Source organism: Canis lupus, chromosome 30, assembly GCF_048164855.1.
Source record: "Canis lupus baileyi chromosome 30, mCanLup2.hap1, whole genome shotgun sequence".
Classification (NCBI taxonomy): domain Eukaryota; kingdom Metazoa; phylum Chordata; class Mammalia; order Carnivora; family Canidae; genus Canis; species Canis lupus.
In genome coordinates, this window is record NC_132867.1 from 25,616,826 (window position 1) to 25,638,024 (window position 21,199).

At 39.2% G+C, this 21,199-nt stretch overlaps 1 protein-coding gene across 9 annotated transcripts in view; it reads right to left on the bottom strand.

The window, feature by feature from the left end:
• Positions 1–21,199, bottom strand: part of APP (amyloid beta precursor protein) — a 262,776-nt gene that overhangs the window by 203,904 nt on the left and 37,673 nt on the right. The gene's annotated exons all lie outside the window — the stretch shown is intronic.

A 21,199-nucleotide genomic window follows, 5' to 3' on the forward strand; every position in this document is an offset into this window, starting at 1 on the left:
CCTCCCTGAGCACACGAAGCACGCTGCAGAGATTCAGCAAGGTCTCCTTCTCAAGAGTCCAGCAGAGCACCTGCTGTGTAAGTTAAGAGGTCTTAACTGTGATCATTGCAAGCAGTACACCATTTCACCAAAATAACTGAAAAGGTTGCCCTTCTGTACTTCCAACCCTTCTGTGAATAGATACTACCTTTCTAGAAGTATTTTTTTAAAATTTATTTTTCATATAGTTTTAAAAGAGAAAATGGAAATTCTGAAGAATCTGTACTACCTTACTTAATGGGTTCTGATGTCAAAAGAAAAAAAAAATCAGCAAGAAATAAAAAACAAATCCATGAGAGTAAAAGCGTTATTTGAAACCAGGGAATCAAAAGACATTAAGCACAGTAATTCCTCCATTGTTAAAGCCAGCTGCTGAGGAAATGTGTGATGTCCATGTCAAAAAGAGTAAACTTCCACCAGAGGCCATTCATATAGTCGAGAACTGGATGATTCTATAATAAAGTATATCGTTTCTAAAAATTGTTCACAGGAGGGAATAAAAAACAAAACACTAAAATTGCACTGAGAGATTTCAGTTAAGAAATAGCTTCTTGACATTTCTTCCCACAGAAATGTAAAAATAGATCAAACATCTGTCCATTCTAGTCATCTTCGTATATATTTTGTCCAACCACAAGCAGATTTATGTCATTTAGAAAAAAAATATCTTGCACCGAACCCAGCTGAGACCCATCACAGACACGAGTGCAAAAACTCCTGGCAAGATCTCCTAAATCATATTTCAGGTTAACATCTTCTCCCTAATTCTACTTTGTTAAGGTATACTGAACAAAATTCTGCCCCTACATAACCAAATGTAACAAAGAGCAGCTTGAGGCCAGCGTATCGGGCTGTCAGCAAGAATCAACAAGAATAGCTGGGACCCCTCGACTCCCCAGTCTGGGCCCCTTGCCACCTCCTACAATTTCCAAGCCAGAACCTGGCATCTCATTTTCCAACAGATGCGAAAAGCAGCCTAAGCAGAATGTTCCACAAACTTAAGGTTCACAGCTTTCCTGAGGGAAGAGGAGGAAATTCAATGCCTTGATCCTAAAAATCAGAATACAAATTTTATCAATTTTATTACTGAAATAAGTAGTAAGATAATGACACTGCAAGAAAGGCAAATGATAATCAGATGCCTGTAGACAAGGCTCTGTATGAGCTGCTATGGAGGATATAAAAGTATTTTTAATATACAACATTTATTTATTTATATGTAAAAATTTGAGCCTTGCCTTCAAGGAATTTACAATTTAGTCAAGAAATCACTACTGGATTCTCCAGGATGCTTCATTCTGCTCAAACGCATCCCTTGCCCCAAAGATGTCTAGTCTTAACAGGATCTTGGTAACTTATTTCTAAGTGAGCAGAGACTGATGGTCCCCTACCATAGTTGGTAATTATTTTATGGAATGAATTCCCTCCTTGGTAGCTCAAAATTTCTCTATACCTCAGATACTCCCTAATCTGTTCACTACAGTTTCTACCCCCTTGTCGGTCAAAAGACCTTTTATCCCATACCTTTCCCTCAAAGAACGGGTAGGTGCCAATCTCTCTCTCTGTGGCAGCCAGCCTCCATGAAGGCCCCCAAGGATCCCTGCCTCCTTTATTTCAGTTCTTGTCAGTGCTATCCTGTAATACATAAAGGTCTGTCTGTGCAACAAATAAAATAGGGCAAAATGATATGGGACTTCCTAGGAAAGGCCATAAAAGGCACCACAGCTTCTTCCTTGCTCTCTGGGATCCCTCGTGCTGGGGGAGGTCAGCCAACATGTTGTGCAGACATTTGGGTAGCTCTACGGGGGAGGGCCACATAATGAGATGAGGGACCAAGGCTTCCTGTCGACAGATGTGTGAGTGTGGAAATACCCTACTGCTGCCCCAGGCCTTCAGGACTGCAGCCATGGCCTGCAGGAGAGAACCACCCAGAAAGATATTCCCAAATTCCTGACCCACAGAAACTGAGACACTAAATGTTTATTGTTTCAAATCATTATGTTTGGGGTAACCTGCTACATAGCAACAGATACCAAATCCGTTCTTCCTTCTCCAGCTCCCTAAGACATCCACAAATAGCCTTTGATCACCTCTACTGAAAGCAAGCAATATTAGAAAAAAAAAAACAAAAAAACAAAAAACAAAACAAAAAACCTTCCTCCTTTCTCTTCTCTGCCAGCACAGGGGGGTCAGGAAATTTCTCCTGTAAAGGGCTAGACAGTGAATATTTTACGTTTTGTAAGTGAATAGTCTCTGCTGGGACTATTCAACTCTGCTGCTAGAGTAAAAAAGCAGCTTGAGACAGCATGCACGATGGGTGTGGCTGTTTTAGAAGAAAATTGTACTGACAAAGCAGGTGGTGGGCCACATCTGGCCAATGGGCCGTTGTCTGCCTATCCCATTTCTTTCTTTAGTTTTTTTTTTTTTTTTGTAAGATTTTATTTATTTATTTGAGAGAGAAAGAGAGAGAGAGAGAGAGAGCCCAAGTAGGGGGAGTGGCAGGCAGAGGGAGAGGGAGAAGCAGGCTCAGAGAGCCTGACGTGGGGCTGGATCCCAGGGTCCTGGGATCATGACCTGAGCTGAAGGCAGACACTTCACCGCTTAACCACCACCCAGGTGCCCCTGCCTATCCCATTTCTTACAACAAATTACATTAGCTGGGGATTTCAACACTCACAGATACTACCTTCTCATCTGCCTCTGAAGCCCCCTGCCATCTGGTTTACATTCCACCCATCAACTTGGCTCACTTCCTCAAAGGTCACATAATGGCCTCTGGAGAAGCCAAACAGGCTTTTTCTTCAGGATCTGTTGCTTTTCATATTCTCGGCCATACATGAATACTTCCTTGGGAGTCTCTGCCCTTGGACTCTGTTGCAATGAACTACCTGAAGTCTTTACTCCTTTATCCCATTCGTAACTCCCAATCCTTCAATTTCACAGCATAAGACATTCCTAAAGATTGGGGGCAAGGGGTTGCTTCCCTTTTACTTTTTTTAAAACATTTTATTGATTTACTGGATGGAGAGCAAGCACAGAGGGAGAGGGAGAAGCGACTCCCCGCTGAGCGAAAGCCTCAGCTTGTGAGGCTCCATACCAGGGCCCCAGGGTCATGACCTGTGCCAAAGGCAGCCACTTAACCCATTGAGCCACCCAGACCCTTCTCTTTTACTTTCTTTAAAGAGTGTTCCTTCGTGATCTCACTCTTTCAACTTCTAGCTGCAGACAGGCAATTCCAAATGAAATGATAATAATAAGATGGCAGCAAATCAACATTTCTTTAATCAGTAAAAACTTACTGATACAACACGTGCTAAGCACCAAACTAGTTTTGGGGACAAAGCAGTGAATCAAGCCTTGTCCTTGCCTTGACCACCGGATGACCAACCATCCCAGATTGCCTGGGCCTGAGGGGTTTCCAGGATGTGAGACTTTGAGCACTGCAAGTGGGGAAAGTCCCTGGCGACCTGAGACAACCAGCTGACAAACACAGCAAGTAAATGTTTTTCTTTTGTTCCTACCTCGACTTCTTTTTATTTCTTCCATTCTGCATTCTGTTATCCTTCCTTTTCCCTGACTTAATGGTCCTTTTGAGGTCACCTGCGTGTATGTTTGTAAAGCCCACTACCCAAATCTTGGCAATCTTTCTCACATCTCGAATGAATGGATTTTGGTCCTATTATATTACTAGAAATTTTTTTTTTTTTTAGGTAAGCTCCACATCCAGCATGGAAGCCCCAGCTTGGGGCTTGAACTATGACCCTGCGATGGAGACCTGAGACACTTAACCGACTGAGCTCCCCTGCCTGCACCCCTGGGTGCCCTTACTGGAAAAGATTTTTGCCTTGTGATCTCTTCCTTTTAACAACGGTAGTTACGACCAGAAAATACATACTTTAGTTCCTTTTGGACTTTTCACCAGACGAGATCTAATATTAACTTATTTAAAAAATAACTATAAAGAATCATGATCATTTACATGCTCCATTTTCTGACAGTGGAGATTGTTTTAACAGTTCAAACTCTGATTCCTCAATAATTAGGGCCAATTATTACACTAGAAATTATAAAAGTGTATGTATGTATACATCTATTACATTTGACATTACAAGAGCCCCTTTATAAATTAATACTTAATTCACAGAAACCTGTTTCTCGGGCAAAAATTCTTTCCCAAACCAACACCAGCTGTGAACAAGATCACAGCAATTAGCTGAGAGATGCAAAGTGAACAAGAAGCTTTTCTCTTCTTTTTTCTCCCACTTGTAAAGAATTCCATGTTTAAGTACCATATTCCCGGCCCAGTGAACTAAAAAAAAAAAAGAAAAGAAAAAAAAAGACAAGCAACCCACAAGGATCCACTCCCCACCTGCATCAAATAACTGGTTTAAGAAAAGCCTGGTTGCTTCAAGCAGCCTGCTCTTGAGGCACAGAGCCAGAAGGAAGATATCCCAGCCAAGGTGGTCACTGGGGAGAGAATTCGGAGCCATCCTTCAAGGGCCTGACAAATTTTACTCAAATTCCTTTTTCTGACTGAAGCCTTAAAAAAATGGCTTAATAAATCATACACAGGGTCTGATTCAAGATCTATTAATGAAACTGAAATCTTTGGGTCCCAGAGTAAGTTATTTGCTGCCAGTGAAAATGCATGTACTCAGTAAAGCATTCCTAAAGATAATTATTCCTAACTTTTTAAAGGACTTCTCCTTTTAACAGAAATGAAATGCAAAACTCTACTAGATGGGAAACAGAGCCACTTAAGTAACGATTATATTTTAATTTTGTTTTCATCCTAACACTATCTAAGGTGACATAAGGTTACCCTGCAGGAATGCAAGACAACACCTAAAAGATTGGAAGCCTGGCATAACTGGCCATTCATGGTGCGTGCATTTCTGAAAGACTGAAAATGAAGATAATTCTTGTAAATGGAATGACTTTCCACTGACATCATAAGACCAGAGATGCTTTCCCATGGGAAAACAGTGTTCAGTGACAATGAACAAAATAACTGCCTAAAACAATGGAGCGTCCACACATTGCCTCAAAAGCAACAGTCAATTTTTTACTGAATGCTAAAAATCCCAAGCTACAGAGACCTAAATATTACACCTACAAATGCTCTAAATCTTTTAGAAACAATCCTCTGCTGCCAGAAAAATATTTTAAGGCCAGCATATACAGAGTCCCGAAATGAAAAGTCTTTCCAAAGCAAGTGAGCTGGAAAACAGCCTTAAAAGGGCTTAAGGGGAAATTAAAATCAACAAAAATAAACATATATACCTAAATTCAGACCCATCCATGGAGCTGAACCTGGAAACCTATCCCGAGAAAGGATACACTTTACAAGGGCAAAACCAGCTTCTCCAGCAAGCTCCCCTGCGGTCTTTCACACTGGGTGTTCCCTTTCCCAAAAAAGTTTCTCTCTTTATTATCATCAAGGAGATCAAAATTCCTTATAGAGCAGGCTTGGCAGCATTCCTCCCACACGGTCCCGACTAAAAGGGAAAAGGAACAAGGAACGCTCTGTTTCCCTGGCTGAAAAGTCTTGGTTGGCAAGGAGAGAGCAGGGATCTATAGCTTAGCTGCATCTGTGAATTTATGTAATTTTAAGGTTTGTGGCTAATGAAAACCATCTGGCTTCTGCTGTAAATGGGCTTCTCACTGGTCTCAACGGCTGGCCTCTTACAGTGGAGTATTTGGTGCTACTTCATCAGTTCACAATTTCCCGAGGGCAGGGCCGGATTTCTATCTAGCATCTTCCTAAGAGCGCACAGTGATACTATTTCTATCACACCCAAGATTTTCTCACCTAAATACAGTTTTCCCTTCACCTGAGCATAACTTGATTATACCCCGAAAATGCTTTTACGTTTATTTTCAAAACATTCCGATTTTCCATTTTCGATGTAATTAGCTGTTCGCTAGAATCACTACCTAGAAGATCTGAGGGTGAACCCCTTTTGAGGGGGAAATGCAGTACATTAATGCTTAACACAAACACATTTTCTTCCTCCAAAGGAAAAGACTGCCTCGAAGGTTTCCTTTGACACGTCTATCCCCCCAAATCATAAGCAGAACCGAAACATCTGCTATTGCCCATTTTGTGTCTAAAAGAGGGCAATACATTAAAATTAGAATCCCAGAACTGAAAGAATCTGGAAAATCATCCATTCTAAGGAGAAGGCAAAGGCTCTGGTAAGGATTCGTCCAAGGCCACAGTGGTAAGAGGCAGAGGTGGGAGGCAGACCTACTACATATATCAAGGGTTTTGTTTATGTGACTAGGAAGACGATCAAATTAAAACAGAAAATTGCAATTTTCCTAGGTTTTGCTCCCTGTGTGTTGGTGCATGCATTTGTGGAGGGAAAGAATGGAGAGGCTTAGTTAAAGCACACAGAAAACGAAATGTGATTATAGAAACTGCACACAGTTTCAACTTACCTGCCTGGAGAGTTGGCCTCATTCGTTACAGCCACTGTTTGGGGCACAGTTATTTCAGATCTCGAGTTTCAGGCTAAACTATCACAAGATTTGCCACAAGAGTGAGTAAAGAGAAAAGATTCCTTTTTGAGAACTAATCCATATATTTCACTCCTTGAAATCGGACATTCTTTTTGTTGGAGCACTGTTGACCTGGCTTCAAATGACAGGTTAGGTCTCCCTGAATACATGGTCTCTGTTGATATTGATAAAGTGAACTCTTATATTGGGACCCAGAAAATGGGGGACCACCCCAGTGGCCAGGGCCCACAGCACAAATCTTAAACCTAAATCAGCCTTCACTTAAGGGAAACACCTGTCAAAAAATTTTAACATATACCATTCACAAGGTGCCAACTGAGCTTCAGCTAGTTTACCTGACCCTAGAAAATAGGACCTGCTGGCTTTAAAAGGAAAGGTCCCACTTCTTAGCCAATTATGCCCAGTTTCTGGATTGCTTCTTTTAAAGCTCTTTAAAATTCTTTCTTGCCCCAACTCCCTGGGGAACACTATACCACTGCTTATGGGGCAGGCACTGTGCTCCCCCTAATTCATGGGCTATTTTCTCTTGAGTTGAGAACATCAAATTCATAGGTTTAGTTTCATAATTTGACAATACCAACCTCTCTTCCCACTCAAAAGACAGATATTCTAAAGCAGACCCCAAGCTCCTTCCATTTCATAACAAGTCCAGTAAATATAACTCTTGCTGCCGGTGGCCAATAGGATATCAAGAGCTCTCTCAATAGAAAATTTTGTTATTCAACACTCGCAAAATTAAATTAACAACGTTTACAGCATGAATTTTAGGCAGGCCTAAGAAGGAGTGATGTCTACTGCCTAAAACAGATATAAAATATAAAACTGGAACTTAAAAAATAGAGCCTCATAGAAGGTAACCAAATTATATGTCTAAAAAAAAGACCTATCCAGAGCCACTTGGGTGGCTCAGCCAGAGAGATCCTCTCTCTTGGTGTGTCTCTCATGAATAAACAGATAAAATCTTAAAAAAAAAATCTATCCAATTAGTGCCCACTTAGTACGAGTCAATGTTTTATATTTTATATGTAGTATGTTTAAACTGCATGCATATATATACCATTTATATCATATATATTATACCATGTATAATTTTGTCTAGCGTGCTTACACTGGTAATAGTCAACAAATTCTTTTCAAGGTCATTTTGACATAGAAATAGCTTAACCCTTTTTTTTTTTTTAAAGATTTTATTTATTTATTCATTAGAATACACAGAGAGGAGAGAGAGAGAGAGGCAGAGACACAGGCAGAGGGAGAAGCAGGCTCTATGCAGGGAACTCGACGTGGGACTCGATCCGGGGTCTCCAGGATCAGGCCCTGGGCTGAAGGTGACACTAAACCGCTAAGCCACCCAGGCTGCCCCTAGCTTAACCCTTTAATTCGATCTTTAATTTTAAGTTTTATTGGTATGTTTCATATGGTTGTCCAATAAAACTTACAGGTATCATGTCTTTATACTATTTTGAGAGCCTCAGCACTGCTAGCTCACCAGCCTTGACTTTGTGGAGAGGGAGATAGGAAAAGAGGTAAGGGGCAAAAACCAAAGCATCAAGTTACTTAGGCCTTTCCTTCCATGATCTCATTTGACTCTGAGAAAAACCAAGGTAAGTCACTTCCACATCTACTTCAATAATCAGAAAGGCTCAAAACCTGCCTAGGAGTCTAATCAAGGCTGTTACTCTAAAACCTATACTTGCTTTTTTCTTACTAAGCCAGCTGGTATTCCTCCTACTAGTTCTTAAGCTTTTTTATTTTTCAATCTTGAGTATTGTTTTCAAATAAATTTTTCCTACTACCGTAGTAATATTTTGCAGTTCTTTGTTCCTAGCTTTTAAAAATATTTTTAGAGAAGTAAAAGGGGAAGCAAATCCACAGTTTAAATCTTAAATCTGCATTTCTTAAATTTAAATCACTAGGTGTGAACACCTAGTAACATGTGGTGACTTCCTCTTTAAGAAATCTCCCCTGAAATGCAAATGAAACTTTCTTCTAAATTTGTTCTTTCCTTACATCAGAAGGAGCAAGTTGAATCTGTGAAGCAGGGATCCAGAATTCCCAACATTCCAACTGCTAACGCATGTCCTTACCTCATCTATGTGCACAGCCCTGTAATATATACACACTATGCAGCTAGTTAATAATGGTCATAAACACGCATGCACACACATGTACTTTACTCGTAGAGATCAAGTAAAGGAAATTTCAAGTGACAGAGTTTTCTTAAAATCTCATTCTAGCAGATCAGAATGAATGGGTGGCTCAGTGGTTTAGCGCCTGCCTTTGGCCTAGGGCGTGATCTTGGAGTCCTGGGATCGAGTTCTACATCGGGCTCCCTGCATGGAGCCTACCTCTCCCTCTGCTTATGTCTCTGCCTCTCTCTCTCTCTCTCTCTCTGTGTGTCTCTCATGAATAAATAAATAAAATCTTAAAAAAAAAAAAAAAACTCATTCTAGAGTTAATGCATTTAAGTCATGTGCTAACAATAACAAGCTGGAGGATCCAGAAATTGGGCTTCTCAGACATGCTGGTTTGAATGCATTGTGAAGAAATTTGATGATAACAAATGAACAATTTTCCAGTATAATTTCTGCTAGTTCTGACAGCTAGGGCAGATTAGCATTCAGTACATAATGCAACACAGAAAAATTCAAATTCTATCACTCCTCTCCATTTTAGACACAAGAACAATTCGATACATGTTCAGTGTTTGAAGTTTTACAATTTTTTATCAAATTCGGCCAACTTCAGCCAAGATCAGTGAACCCATGGGCCTGGGAGCTACAGTAAATGGTTACTAGTTTAAGCCACTGAATTTTGGGGTGGGTTGTGGCTTTGCACATTACTGTAGCAAGAGAACTAATACAGGCCATGTATTTGATAGGAATACTAAAATAGTAACAGAATCAGGGCTCAAAGTTATTTCAGAAGGTGGAAACTTTTTCAAATTGACTTTGTAAAAGTATATACAATATCCTATATTTTGCTTGAAATAATTCTTTGAAGCAGTACAGGACAGGAAAGGCACAGCTGGGTAGCAGTTCTGTAAGAAAAACTTCCAAAGGTTTTAAGAGATGAAAATGAAAGGGGGGAAAAAAAACAACAAAACTAACTACTAACTAATGTACTCTTATGTTTCATGAACACAGGGCCCCAGATGAGCATAGGAAATCTTGCTGTGACAAATCACATCCACAAAACAAGGATGTATTCATATCTTTATACTTTTAAAAGAGTTTTTCATTTTCTTTTTTAAAGATTTTATTTATTTATTCATGAGAGACACACAGAGAGAGGCAGAAACGTAGGCAGAGGGAAAGGCAGGTGTCCTGGAGGGAGCCTGATGCTGGACTCGAATCACGCCCTGAGCCAAAGGCAAATGCTCAACAACTGAGACACCCAGGCACCCCAAGTTTTTCATTTTTAAGTAATCTCTATATCCAATATGAGGCTCCAACTTACAACCCAGACATTAAGAGCTACATGCTCTACTGACTAAGCCAGGCAGGAGGCCCTGTTTTTCATAGATTTAGATAAACACTTAAAAAATTTAAAGAAAAGGTCACCTTGGAGTGTGTGAAACTCAATAAATGAAAACAGAATCGTAAGGCTATAAGGGGGAGCCCTAATATCCTACCACTACTCTTCAATTGCATTCCCAACACGAAGAAGCCTTCTTTGCTACTCCAGGAGGAGGGAGTAGTTATTTCTCTTAGCCCAGCAACAAGCTCAGCCAATAGGAAAATTCTACAACGCAGCCAATGAGAAACTTCACCACTCTGAACTCTTGCTTTCCTTCAACGGACTTGTATTCAAAGAAGTCCCTCCCGACTTCTTCCTTTTCTCTATTGAGTAACATTCCAGTCCTTTGATCTCCTTTGGTTTGCCAAAGCTTGTGTGTCCCAAGTTGCAATTCCTCTCTTCCCCCAAAAACCCAGGTATTGGTAAAATAACTGGCTCTTTTACTTCTTAAGAATCAACAAAGGGAACAAAATTTTATCAGGTAACTTTAATGGAAATAAGAAAAAATAAAGGTAGAAGATGACATCTGAAGGAAAATCACACGTAAGTCTCTAAATGTGAAAATAGTGATGGAGTGGCTGAGAAGGCATATCATGGAGATAGTGAGCACCTCACCAAGGAGCAACTTACGTGGATGGATGATCATCTCTCAGTTTCAGAGGAGGCTGCTCAATTGGATGGGAAGTTGGAAGCGATGAAAAGTTTTTGAAAGTTTAGGATCTTCTGCTCTAATAAAATTTTGTGTGAACCCCTCACAGCTTGGCACTTCATCCTTGAAGCCTAGATTTCAGCCCCACAAAGCTTGTGAAGGAAACACTGGTCTCTCCCAAAATTTGCTCTTCTATTATTATTGGCCTGTGGGCTACTACTTTATACCCTCAAATACCTTTGTTCCCTTCTGTTACTGCATTCTTAATATAGTTCTCAAGAAAACGACTATGCTGATGAGTGTCCTAAACCTGTGCTGTCTATTAAGGGTGAATATTAGCTGCTTGAACTGAGGAACTGAATTTTTCATTTGATTTTACTGTAATTAACATAAATTTAAATTTTAAAAAATTAGTCCTATATTGAAAAAACATTTAAGCAAGTTTATAACACTTGAATAAGCAAATCCACTTTTGACTAAATTTTATAGACTCTTATCAAAATTTTCTGATGAAAATTTAGTGTCCCAGTTGAGATCCTGATGACAGTATGCAAAATGATAGTGTAAAACACTTCAATAATTTTTACACGCCAAATAAATAAGTTAAATTTAAAATACGTTAGTAAAATTAATTCCAATTGTTTCTTTACTTTTTAAAAATGTGGCTCCTAGAAAATTTTTAATTATATAGGTGACCTACATTATATTTCTAATTGACAGTGCTACCTTAAACACATCAGACACAAGCCAATTTAAAACACAGTAATAAATGCCCATGTCAACATATTACTCATTTGTTTCTCATCAATCTTATTGTACTCACATCACTTCCTCTCAGTCTTTTTTATGATCTCTTGGAAGTGAGGACTTCAATTAGTTCAGCTGGCACAGACCAGCACATTTGTATCCAGAAACCTGATAAATATTAGATATGAAGCAGGGATCAGAGAAAACAATGGCATAGCTGGGGCATATGAGCCATATTCTATTGGTTTTATATCCTGAACTAAAAACAAATATCTGAGTTAGAGGTAAATAACATGATGCTCTAAACACATGCCCTGAAGCTTTTAGGAAAATGGCAATCAGTTGCTGCTATCTTTAAATATGACTGATTTTGTGGGCTTCTAAATTTTTCTTTCTTTTTCTTTAGGTCTCTGTAAATGACAATTTGTGGTCAGGTTTTTTAAAAATTAAATCAAACGTATTTTGTTTTCACTCAGTAGGTTTTTAAAAGGAAATATTTTAATGAAAACAGTCTAATGCTATTAAATAGACAATGTTCCTGGCTCACATTTTACATGTGGCTGTGCAAATGCAAAATCTTATTCTAATTACATTCCTCCCATTTCACCACTAAATACTCATGCTAAGATCATATCCCACCAGGCAGCATGTCTTTGTTGAACATAAGCAGTGAGCATACTGGCCACACATAGCCTGGTTCAGCCCTCTGTAGGAGGTAGAGATATGTGCAGAAGAGGGTGGGGTGAGAAAAGGGGATGCACGGAGTTCTGGAATGTTGGGACAAGTACACCTGTCATTTGATACCTCACGTTAAGATCATGCCCTCTCCCACAAGGCACCAAACAAGTCCTGAAGTTAAAGCCTCCTATCACCTGGGTTTAGTGGGCAGACATAGACAAGTAAGTAGAATGCTTATGAGCCATAGATAACATTCATCTTATTGCTTTGGAATATACTATCCCCTCATAATTTGCAAGCTACATTGTCAGGATTGTTCCTAGGGTCATTTCTCTTTTTAATATGAGACTCTGATGTTGACATGGTATTTGAGATATCTCATTCATCACCTGGCAAATGCACTTATGTTTAACTTTTATTCAGTATCATATTCATCATGAGGTGCCTGGGTGGCTCATTTGGTTGGGTGTCTGACTCTTGATTTTGGCTCAGGGTTGTGGGATGGAGTTCCATATCGGGCTCTGAGCTCAACACGGAGTCTACTCAAGATTCTCTCTCCCTCTGTTCTTCCTTCCCCTTGTGTGCTCTATTCTCACTCTCAATCTTTAAACAAAATCTTCAAAAAATATTATCAAGACACAGCTCTAAAATGGGCTTTACCATTAGAACTTTATCTGTAGCACTGCAACAGATATTCTAGAACTTAAGGCTAATATGCTTAAGATACAAGTAAGTGCATATTTAAAAGTTTAGTTCCTCCTTTTCTCTTTATTTGTTTTTCTTTTTACCACTGTAATATTGACCCATTCATGTCAGGAATAGGAGAAACAGTCCCAAGGGATCATTAGATGGGGAGAAGACAACAAGAAGTTTTTGAACAAACTGTAGCTGGGGTGATAAAATGGAATACAAGCTTCCAGAAGAGATAGTGGGTTTATAAATGGAGCCAGTTTATCATTTAATTAGAAGATATGTACAGGAGGGCCATACCCACACATCGGCACCCTAGATTTACCCATATGACTTGGACTAGGGGGAAAAATGGGCATATTCCTCTATCCTTTGTCATCCCAGAAATTCATCCCTACTTTCTTTGACAGCCTCTACCAGGGCACTATGAACTCAACACAGGCGGACAGACAAGTAGAGCTAAAATGGGGAGAGATGGGTAATGGGATTCCCTAGTCTTAGACTGTCCGCAGTGAAGGTGCCAGTATACATATTTGGCCCTGGTATCTTATGGACTATCCACATCCTTTAATTTAATAGCTTTCAATTTCTAGTACTAAAATGGTACAAAATGCTTCCAAGGTTAGACACCCTTAGAAAAATATGCATTTTGGGGCCTAGTACCTTACAGACTATCCATATCCTTTAATAGCTTTATAATTTCTAGTACTAAAATGGCATGAAAATGCTTCCAAGATTAGACACCTTTACAAAAATACACATTTTGCTGTTAGGATATAATACTGTCCCTTCAATGTACCTTAAGATCTCAGAGCAGCTCTGAGGGGGGCAGGGATGTACACATCAACTTCAGAGCCCTGTTAACCTCTCTAGGAAGTCATTTCCATTTGATTTCCTACTAGCTTGAGGTGGAGCAGTTTAAGCTAGTAGCCAGATTTAAGGGACTTGTATGTTTTAGCATGGGTCCATGAGTTTGTGTCTTATAAAATGGTACCAACTGACCCTTGCCATTAATAGATTGTTTCCAATGAACAAGGAAGATCATAACTAGAAGAATGATAATTAACAAATTTTATGAAAAAGTTTTTGAACAAATTTTAAAGCAAGTCACGTTCAGAGGACACTAGGCAAGCAGGAAGGGAAAGAAGAGGGAATAGAAGAATTCACGAAAGTTAATCGAGACAAAGGAATTCAGATATTTACTATTTACTACCGTTTATGTCTCTTCATATATACACACATATGCATACACTTTCTATTTACCCATAGGTAAGAAACCACCTATAGTCTGTTGGACCAAAAAATACTATAAATGAGCATGTTATATGGGGTTCAAGTATCTATACGTCAAGTGGCATCAAAGAATTCACGATCTTAAAACTTTACTTTCTATTTTTAGAATAACTGTAGAACTATTTCAGAAGGGAACATGAAGTGCATTATTTTTATTTTTTTTTATTTTTATTTTTTTGAAGTGCATTATTTTTAATATGCAGACAGGATATTTACATTGTGTTCTTTGGTTTATTTCCTTTCAAAGTCACATAATATTTACCTGTCATCTACTTTTCTTGTCTGCTTGAAACTCTCATGCTATTTTGTTTTTAGTACTAGGACTTTTGGTATAGGAGAAAACTGCTTTGCAAATGTAGTAGAAATTCAGAGTGAGTATTATGTTGATGTGAAGAATCTATGATAACATTCAAACAGCATTCCTGCTCATTGTTCAAATTGTATTCTGTTAACTTATCACTTTTAGTGTAAGCCAAGATTGTTTCTTTTCCTTCAGGGTTACAACACTGAAGAGTACTCAAGGTTTAAGTTTCAGGCTATAGGCTTGATAAGCAGAAGCAGATTATCCTTCTTCAATAAGGCACCAAGCCATTTCTCAAAGAAGCTTTCCCTTTCTGAAGCTATAGACTCACAATAAGAATAGTTCAAATTGCCTTTCCTATGAGAATAAAGACTATTACAGACTATAATACTAGAAGAAAAAAAATTCTGAAGGGAGGTAGCAGTGAAGAAGCTATTTCCTTTTTCTTGGCTACATTAAAAAAAAAAAAAAAAAAAAAAAGTTCCAGAAACAATAGAAGACCAAGAATAAAAGAATATTTATATTTGTGGGTCTTACATTTTCACTTTTTTAAAAAAATATTTTATTTATTGATGAGAGACACAGAGAGAGGCAGAGACATAGGCAGAGGGAGGAGAAGCAGGTGCCAGGTGGGACTCGATCCTGGGACTCTGGGATCATGCCCTGGGCTGAAGGCAGACGCTCAACCATTGGAGCCACCCAGGTGTCCCTCATTTTCACTTAGTTCTAATGTCAATTTCAGTGACATAAAAGCTGAATCTTAGCTTCTTTATCTTTAAGTAAGAAGAGAACCAACTGGTCATTAAGGGGCACAGATATGATCTAAATGAAGGCAATCTGAAAAGTGACAACGGTAAAAGTATGTGGGGTGCTATTACTATGAGGATGCAGTTGATGGTACCACCTGTAGGTATTCATCTAAGTTTTATCTTGTTAGGCTAGAAGAAAACATAATGTCTACACACTTCAAGAGTATGAACAAGGATTCCCAGTCTTTGCAAACAAGATGAGTTAAAGATCTTCTCAGACTTACAATGGGGTTACATCCTGTTCAATCCATAATTAACTGGAAATATCTTAAGTCAGAAATGCATTCAATATACCTAACCTACTGAACATCATAGCTTAGCCTAGCCTACCTTGAATGTGCTAACACAGTAGCCCACAGTTGGGCAAAATCATCTAACAGAAGGCCAACTTTATAAAAAAAAGTGTTGAATACCTCATGTAATTGCTTAAACATGGTACTAAAAGCAAAAAAAACAGAATGGTTGTCAGGATATTGGTTGTTTACGCTGGTGATCGCATTGTTTACTCCGGGAGCTGTGGCTGGCTACAGCCACCCAGCACCATAAGACAAGACTGTACCACAGATTGCTAGCCTAGGAAAAGATCCAAATTCAAAAGTACTGTTTTTTCATTTCTTTCAATCCTGAAGTTTCAAAGACATAAGCTGAACCATCAGTACTTCACTGTCTACTTGAGACCTTGCATGGTCATTTGTACTTGCCTCTCTTTCTTCCACTGCAAGCAGTCAACAAACATTTATAGAAAGCATTAGGGAATGCCTGGCATGAGAAACAGTAACGATAATAACCAACACATACAAAATATAATCATTGACAAAGGCATGGAACAATACAAAATAAATTCCAACTTACATACCTGTGGGACTTTCTTTTACTGTGGCACCAAGAGAGTTATTTCCTAATGCAGAGAAAAGAAAATACAGCACCCACAACCCTGTCTATACCAACTTCCAAATACCAGCTATAGCCTGACTTGTTTGAAGGCCTCAGGCTCTTCTGAGGAAACAAAAACAAAAACAAAAACAAAAAAAAACAACATGGTGCAAAAAGCAAGGTGGCTTGTGATCTACATGACTGAATAACCTTCACTATTAATTTCCTGACTTTTGGTAATACATTCCTGAGAGGACCATTATTTTGCAATTCAGGCAGTGTTTAAAAAAAATCGGATTGTCTTACCAGACTCCAAGATTTGCAGAAGCAGTGTGGGCGGCCAGACTCCTTTAATAAAACATTCAACCAACTATTTAAAACATTCCTGCAGCTGAGAGCCCTCAGCAGTAAGAAACTGATTCTCAGAGATTTCAGGGTAACCAGACACCTAAAGTGAAGGCTAGTGTAAAAAAATACACCTGAAAATATTACAAGGAAGAGACAGAAACTATTTTGTTGAACAGCTAAGCTAAACAGCACATGCTGATAGCTATCAAACACTTGTCCTTCTCACGTCTAACAGAGAAGATTTCAGAGTTTGATTCCTGGGTTAAGTTTCAGCAAAGTTCTGGCTTGATCCCTTATATGAAGATAAACATTTCCCAGGTATAGAACACATTCAAGCCTGGGGGCACAGGGGTGACCCAAACATCACTCACTTCATGGACACAGAATGATGGAGACAAAAACTCAGGAGGCCCCACTAAAGTGACAAAGCAGTGACTGGTTTGATTTGGAGGAGGAAGAGATGGATGAAAGTTGGCAGGGAAGAGGCAGACCAAAGACCAGAATAGAAAATGTACATGGCATGAGTGTGGGGAGAGTACATGTGAAAGGAAGAAGACAGGGTTAAGTATAAATGACCTTGAGTTTGTAAAAATGTTCAAAGCCAAGGGGAGCTATGGCCATATTTCACAGAGAGCAATATCCCATCTGTGTATGAAGGGATCGCATGGGCACTTGACCTTCTTTTGTGGATCCTTTGCTCTCTAAAAAAATTAGAATTAATATGTTAAAGTTGTGGTGGTATAAAGGGGACTGTAATTCAGGCTAGATTCATTAGCATATATTCATTATTATAGTCTTTTTCTTCTGATTTTAAAAGAAATTAAAATGGAAACATTTTCATGGGCCCCTAAAAGCATCATAGGCCCAAAGCACTGTGCCTACCATGCATAATGGAGAAACCGAACCTGGGGTGCAGGAAAAGGGGAGAAATGGATGGCCAAGAACACAGCATGAGCTTAAGCACCAGCAGAAAAATGAGCAGCGAAGGGAGAAAATAAAAATAGAAGCGGAGAGCCCTGAGGCCTGTGAATTTTAATGATGGGACCACGTAGGGTGCTGGTGGCAGGGGAAGGAATCTGCAGGACCTGGCCAGCTGACAGCAACAAGTCTCAGAATGCATCCTGCTAGAGATTTTGAGTTCATTACAATGGAATGGAAAGAAAAGAGTCACTCTAGTCACCACTTCCCTGATTTATCAGCACACATCCCAGTCTGCCATCATCTCCAGGGGCCCCACATCATACCAGGAGTTGTTGTAACCATATAGTTGATCAATCTATCTGCATTTCATTACTTTGAGTGATGGGGAATTCTTTTCATTTTCAAAACTAGCAGATGTTTAATAGATCTGTACAGGACTGCTGTTATGTCATGGCATATTGTGTCTATGTAACCTGGGTAAAGAATGATCTAGAATCTTGCATCACTAACCCATTCCTGAGCCACAGGGAAATCTTTCTGACATTGTATAGAGGGATAAGCCCTAAAATAGAGGGAAAATGTGCAATACAGACCATACCCTGCCCTTGCGGAAGAGAAGTGTTATACTGTGTGGCAAAGATTTAAGTTCTACCAAGAAATCTAACCATGAGCTGTTTACATAGGCTGAGCTTTAAAAACAAATTTGTTCAAATAAACCAAGAGAAGTACACAGCTGTGATCACACACACACATACATGATAGCATGTAGACTCAGGCTTCCTACATTACTGCAGTTGTTCATGGTATATAACTCTAAATAATAAGAATTTTAAGTAATTAGAATGGAGGTACCTTTTCAGATTTGCTAGAACGTGTTCTTTAGGCGTGGCTTTTTTCTAAAGAGGGAATGACATGAGGAACACCTAACATGAGACTACTCTGGCCTAATAAAGGTAAACTCTCAAATATCCACATGCAGTCTCTTTCTTTTATAAGCACAGCCAATCTTTAGTAAAAAGCTGCTTTAACTTGGCACTAGTCTTGCCAGTGCTGTTCAGTTATGCAGTGATCTCCACCAGGTAAAGCTTTTTTAACCCACATGGATCATGAGTCACCTTGCATTTTGAGCTCCATGAAGTATTTCTAGGTAGAGGTTTATGGGTCTCGGGAAAGCCAACTGTCACAATTTTGGTGTTGCTTCTGTTACTAATACTAAACACACCACCATGCACCTGGTAGCCTCTCCCAGCCTCCCACAGCTGAGAATTACCTGGCTCAAAATGTCAATAGTGCACCTAGATTGAAAACACTTAACCTAGCCTCTTCCTCAGGGTGAAAGAGTCATGCCTTCCTCATCTCTACATTTCTGGGATAAAAGGTAAAATAATACTGGTGCTCAACTATTGGTTGAACCAAATAGGTTATCTCCCAGAACACTGAAATAACTAATTCAACTGAAAATGTAAAAAAGCACAACTATGTTAAGTTCTACAAAATACACCTGCCTTCCACAAATACAAAAAGAGATCTCTGTAATTTCTAAAAGATACTTAGAATACCAAAAGTTATTAACATAATGCATGATAAAACATACCACTCAAGATGGGCCCAGTATTGTTTTATTTACAATAATTTAAAAATAATGTATTAACTCCCCATGGGTCAATCTATAACAGTAACCTAACAATTAAGAGTCTTGAAAGTTTTATCCAACCTACAAACAAACACAAAAGAGGTGGTAAGTCAAACTAACAAGGCTGCAGGATCATGCACTCATTACAAGGGTTCCAAGACCAAGAAATCCAACTAGATCATCTGTTCCTGAGATGCTAGCAGTTTACATAAATCAAAAGTCCTAAGAAAATACATGACTAAAAAAAAAGTTTCCAGAAACTTCTTCATGTACTGTATCTGTACCCATAAATCTCCATCTCTATCTCTAAAGACTTCAAGGAGCTCACAGATGGTTCAGATGAGGGAGCCCACACCTGAAGGTACCAATATGAACCTTGAAATCAAAAGGGAGAGGTCAAATTCTTTTTTATTTATTTATTTATTTATTTATTTATTTATTTATTCATTCATTCATTCATTCATTCATTCAGAGAGACACACACAGAGAGAGAGGGGCAGAGACACAGGCAGAGGGAGAAGCAGGCTCCATGCAGGGAGCCCGACGTGGGACTCGATCCTGGGTCCCCAGGATCACACCCTGGGCCGAAGGTGGCGCTAAACCGCTGAGCCACCAGGGCTGCCCGAGAGGTCAAATTCTTTTATTATTAACCAGCTGCTTGGAGGGAAACTCTTTAACTCTTGATTTCCTTCATCTCTAAAATAGATATAATAACACCTCCTCACATAGGTTTATTATGAGATTAAAATTCAACAATATACATAAAATGGATAGCAGGTCATTTGTTGTAAAAAAAAAAAAAAAGAGCTAATCAAATTGACTCTGCTTGGATTTAGCAGGAAGAAAGAAGGAATTCCGGTGTGGGAGCTTCCAGAGACATCCTGAGAAACTGAACTCATGAAAATACAGCACTTGATATCCCCTGAGAGCTAACCCCACAAAGACGTCTGCTCCTTATTCAGGAATCCTCAGAGAGGATTTTCTGCTCTAAAGAAAACACTGACTGTATAACCAGATTATGACATACTTGGTTTAAAGACTGTCTTATGCCACTTGAAATAGACCATCTTTCCTCATTTATCTGCAAGATATCTGCCTGCCAAGTTGTTTCTAAGAGAGATACACTAGTAAGGACACAGTGCCATCATTCCCAGTCACAACCTGCAAGCTCAGTGAGGCAGATCTGACTCACCAAGTTGACACAGTATTTTTGAGCCATCTAAGATATTTTAAATAATGCAGGTTTAAAGTGTGTATTGTAAGGTTCATGAAGTCCACTCTGATAGTTTACCATTAGTGATTGACAAGGATTCTAAACTGAGTGAAGGAGCTAGAGCGCATTGCAAGATGTCAATAATTTTTGATTTGCTTAGTCACAATGTATTCAATACATTTCTTTAAGGAGAACTTCTCTTACATGAGACATTTTTTTTGTTGCAAGCTCATACCAGTGTTATTAATCACTAAGTAATATAGACTCCAAAGGGCTTGGTGGAGTTTAAGACATGTTTAAAACATGCCTCATTTAATTCCTAAATCAGTGTTCTCAAAACCAGTTTCCAAGAGATGTTAACAGTTATTCCCTGCGGCAAAGGGGAAGGGGTGATTCTTTTGTCAAACACATGTGGGAAATGGACCCTTTGAGATGTATCTGAAAGGCTTTGTGAAAATCCTATAATAACGAAGCCAGTTTAAATTTTTTTTCTATCAAGTTTCCCAAATGCATTTGGCCATGGAAGTCTTCTAATGTAGCACATTTAACATTTTTGGAACGGAATTTGAAAAACAGGCTAAGATATTTGAAATGAATGGCCAAGCAAAATGTAACCAGGTCATTTTGAGTAAATCAAAATAAATAAAACCAAAAAGAAGTCTCACAGGGAACAACAGTGGGGTGCCCGAGGCAGGGGGTGGTCCATTGGTTAAGGGTCCTATTCTTGATTTTCAGCTTAGGTCATGATCTCAGGGTCAGGGGATTGAGCCCCTCACTGGGCTCCATGCTCAGTGTGGAGTCAGCTTGAGATTCTTGCTCTCCCTCTGCCCTACGCCCACTCATGCTTTCTCTCCCTCTCCAAATAATAAAATCATTTATAAAAAAGGGGAGGGGAGGAATCAGGGCAGGGAGTGTCACCAAGTGCCCACAGAACTTAGGATAATAAAAGCATCAGTTCTGG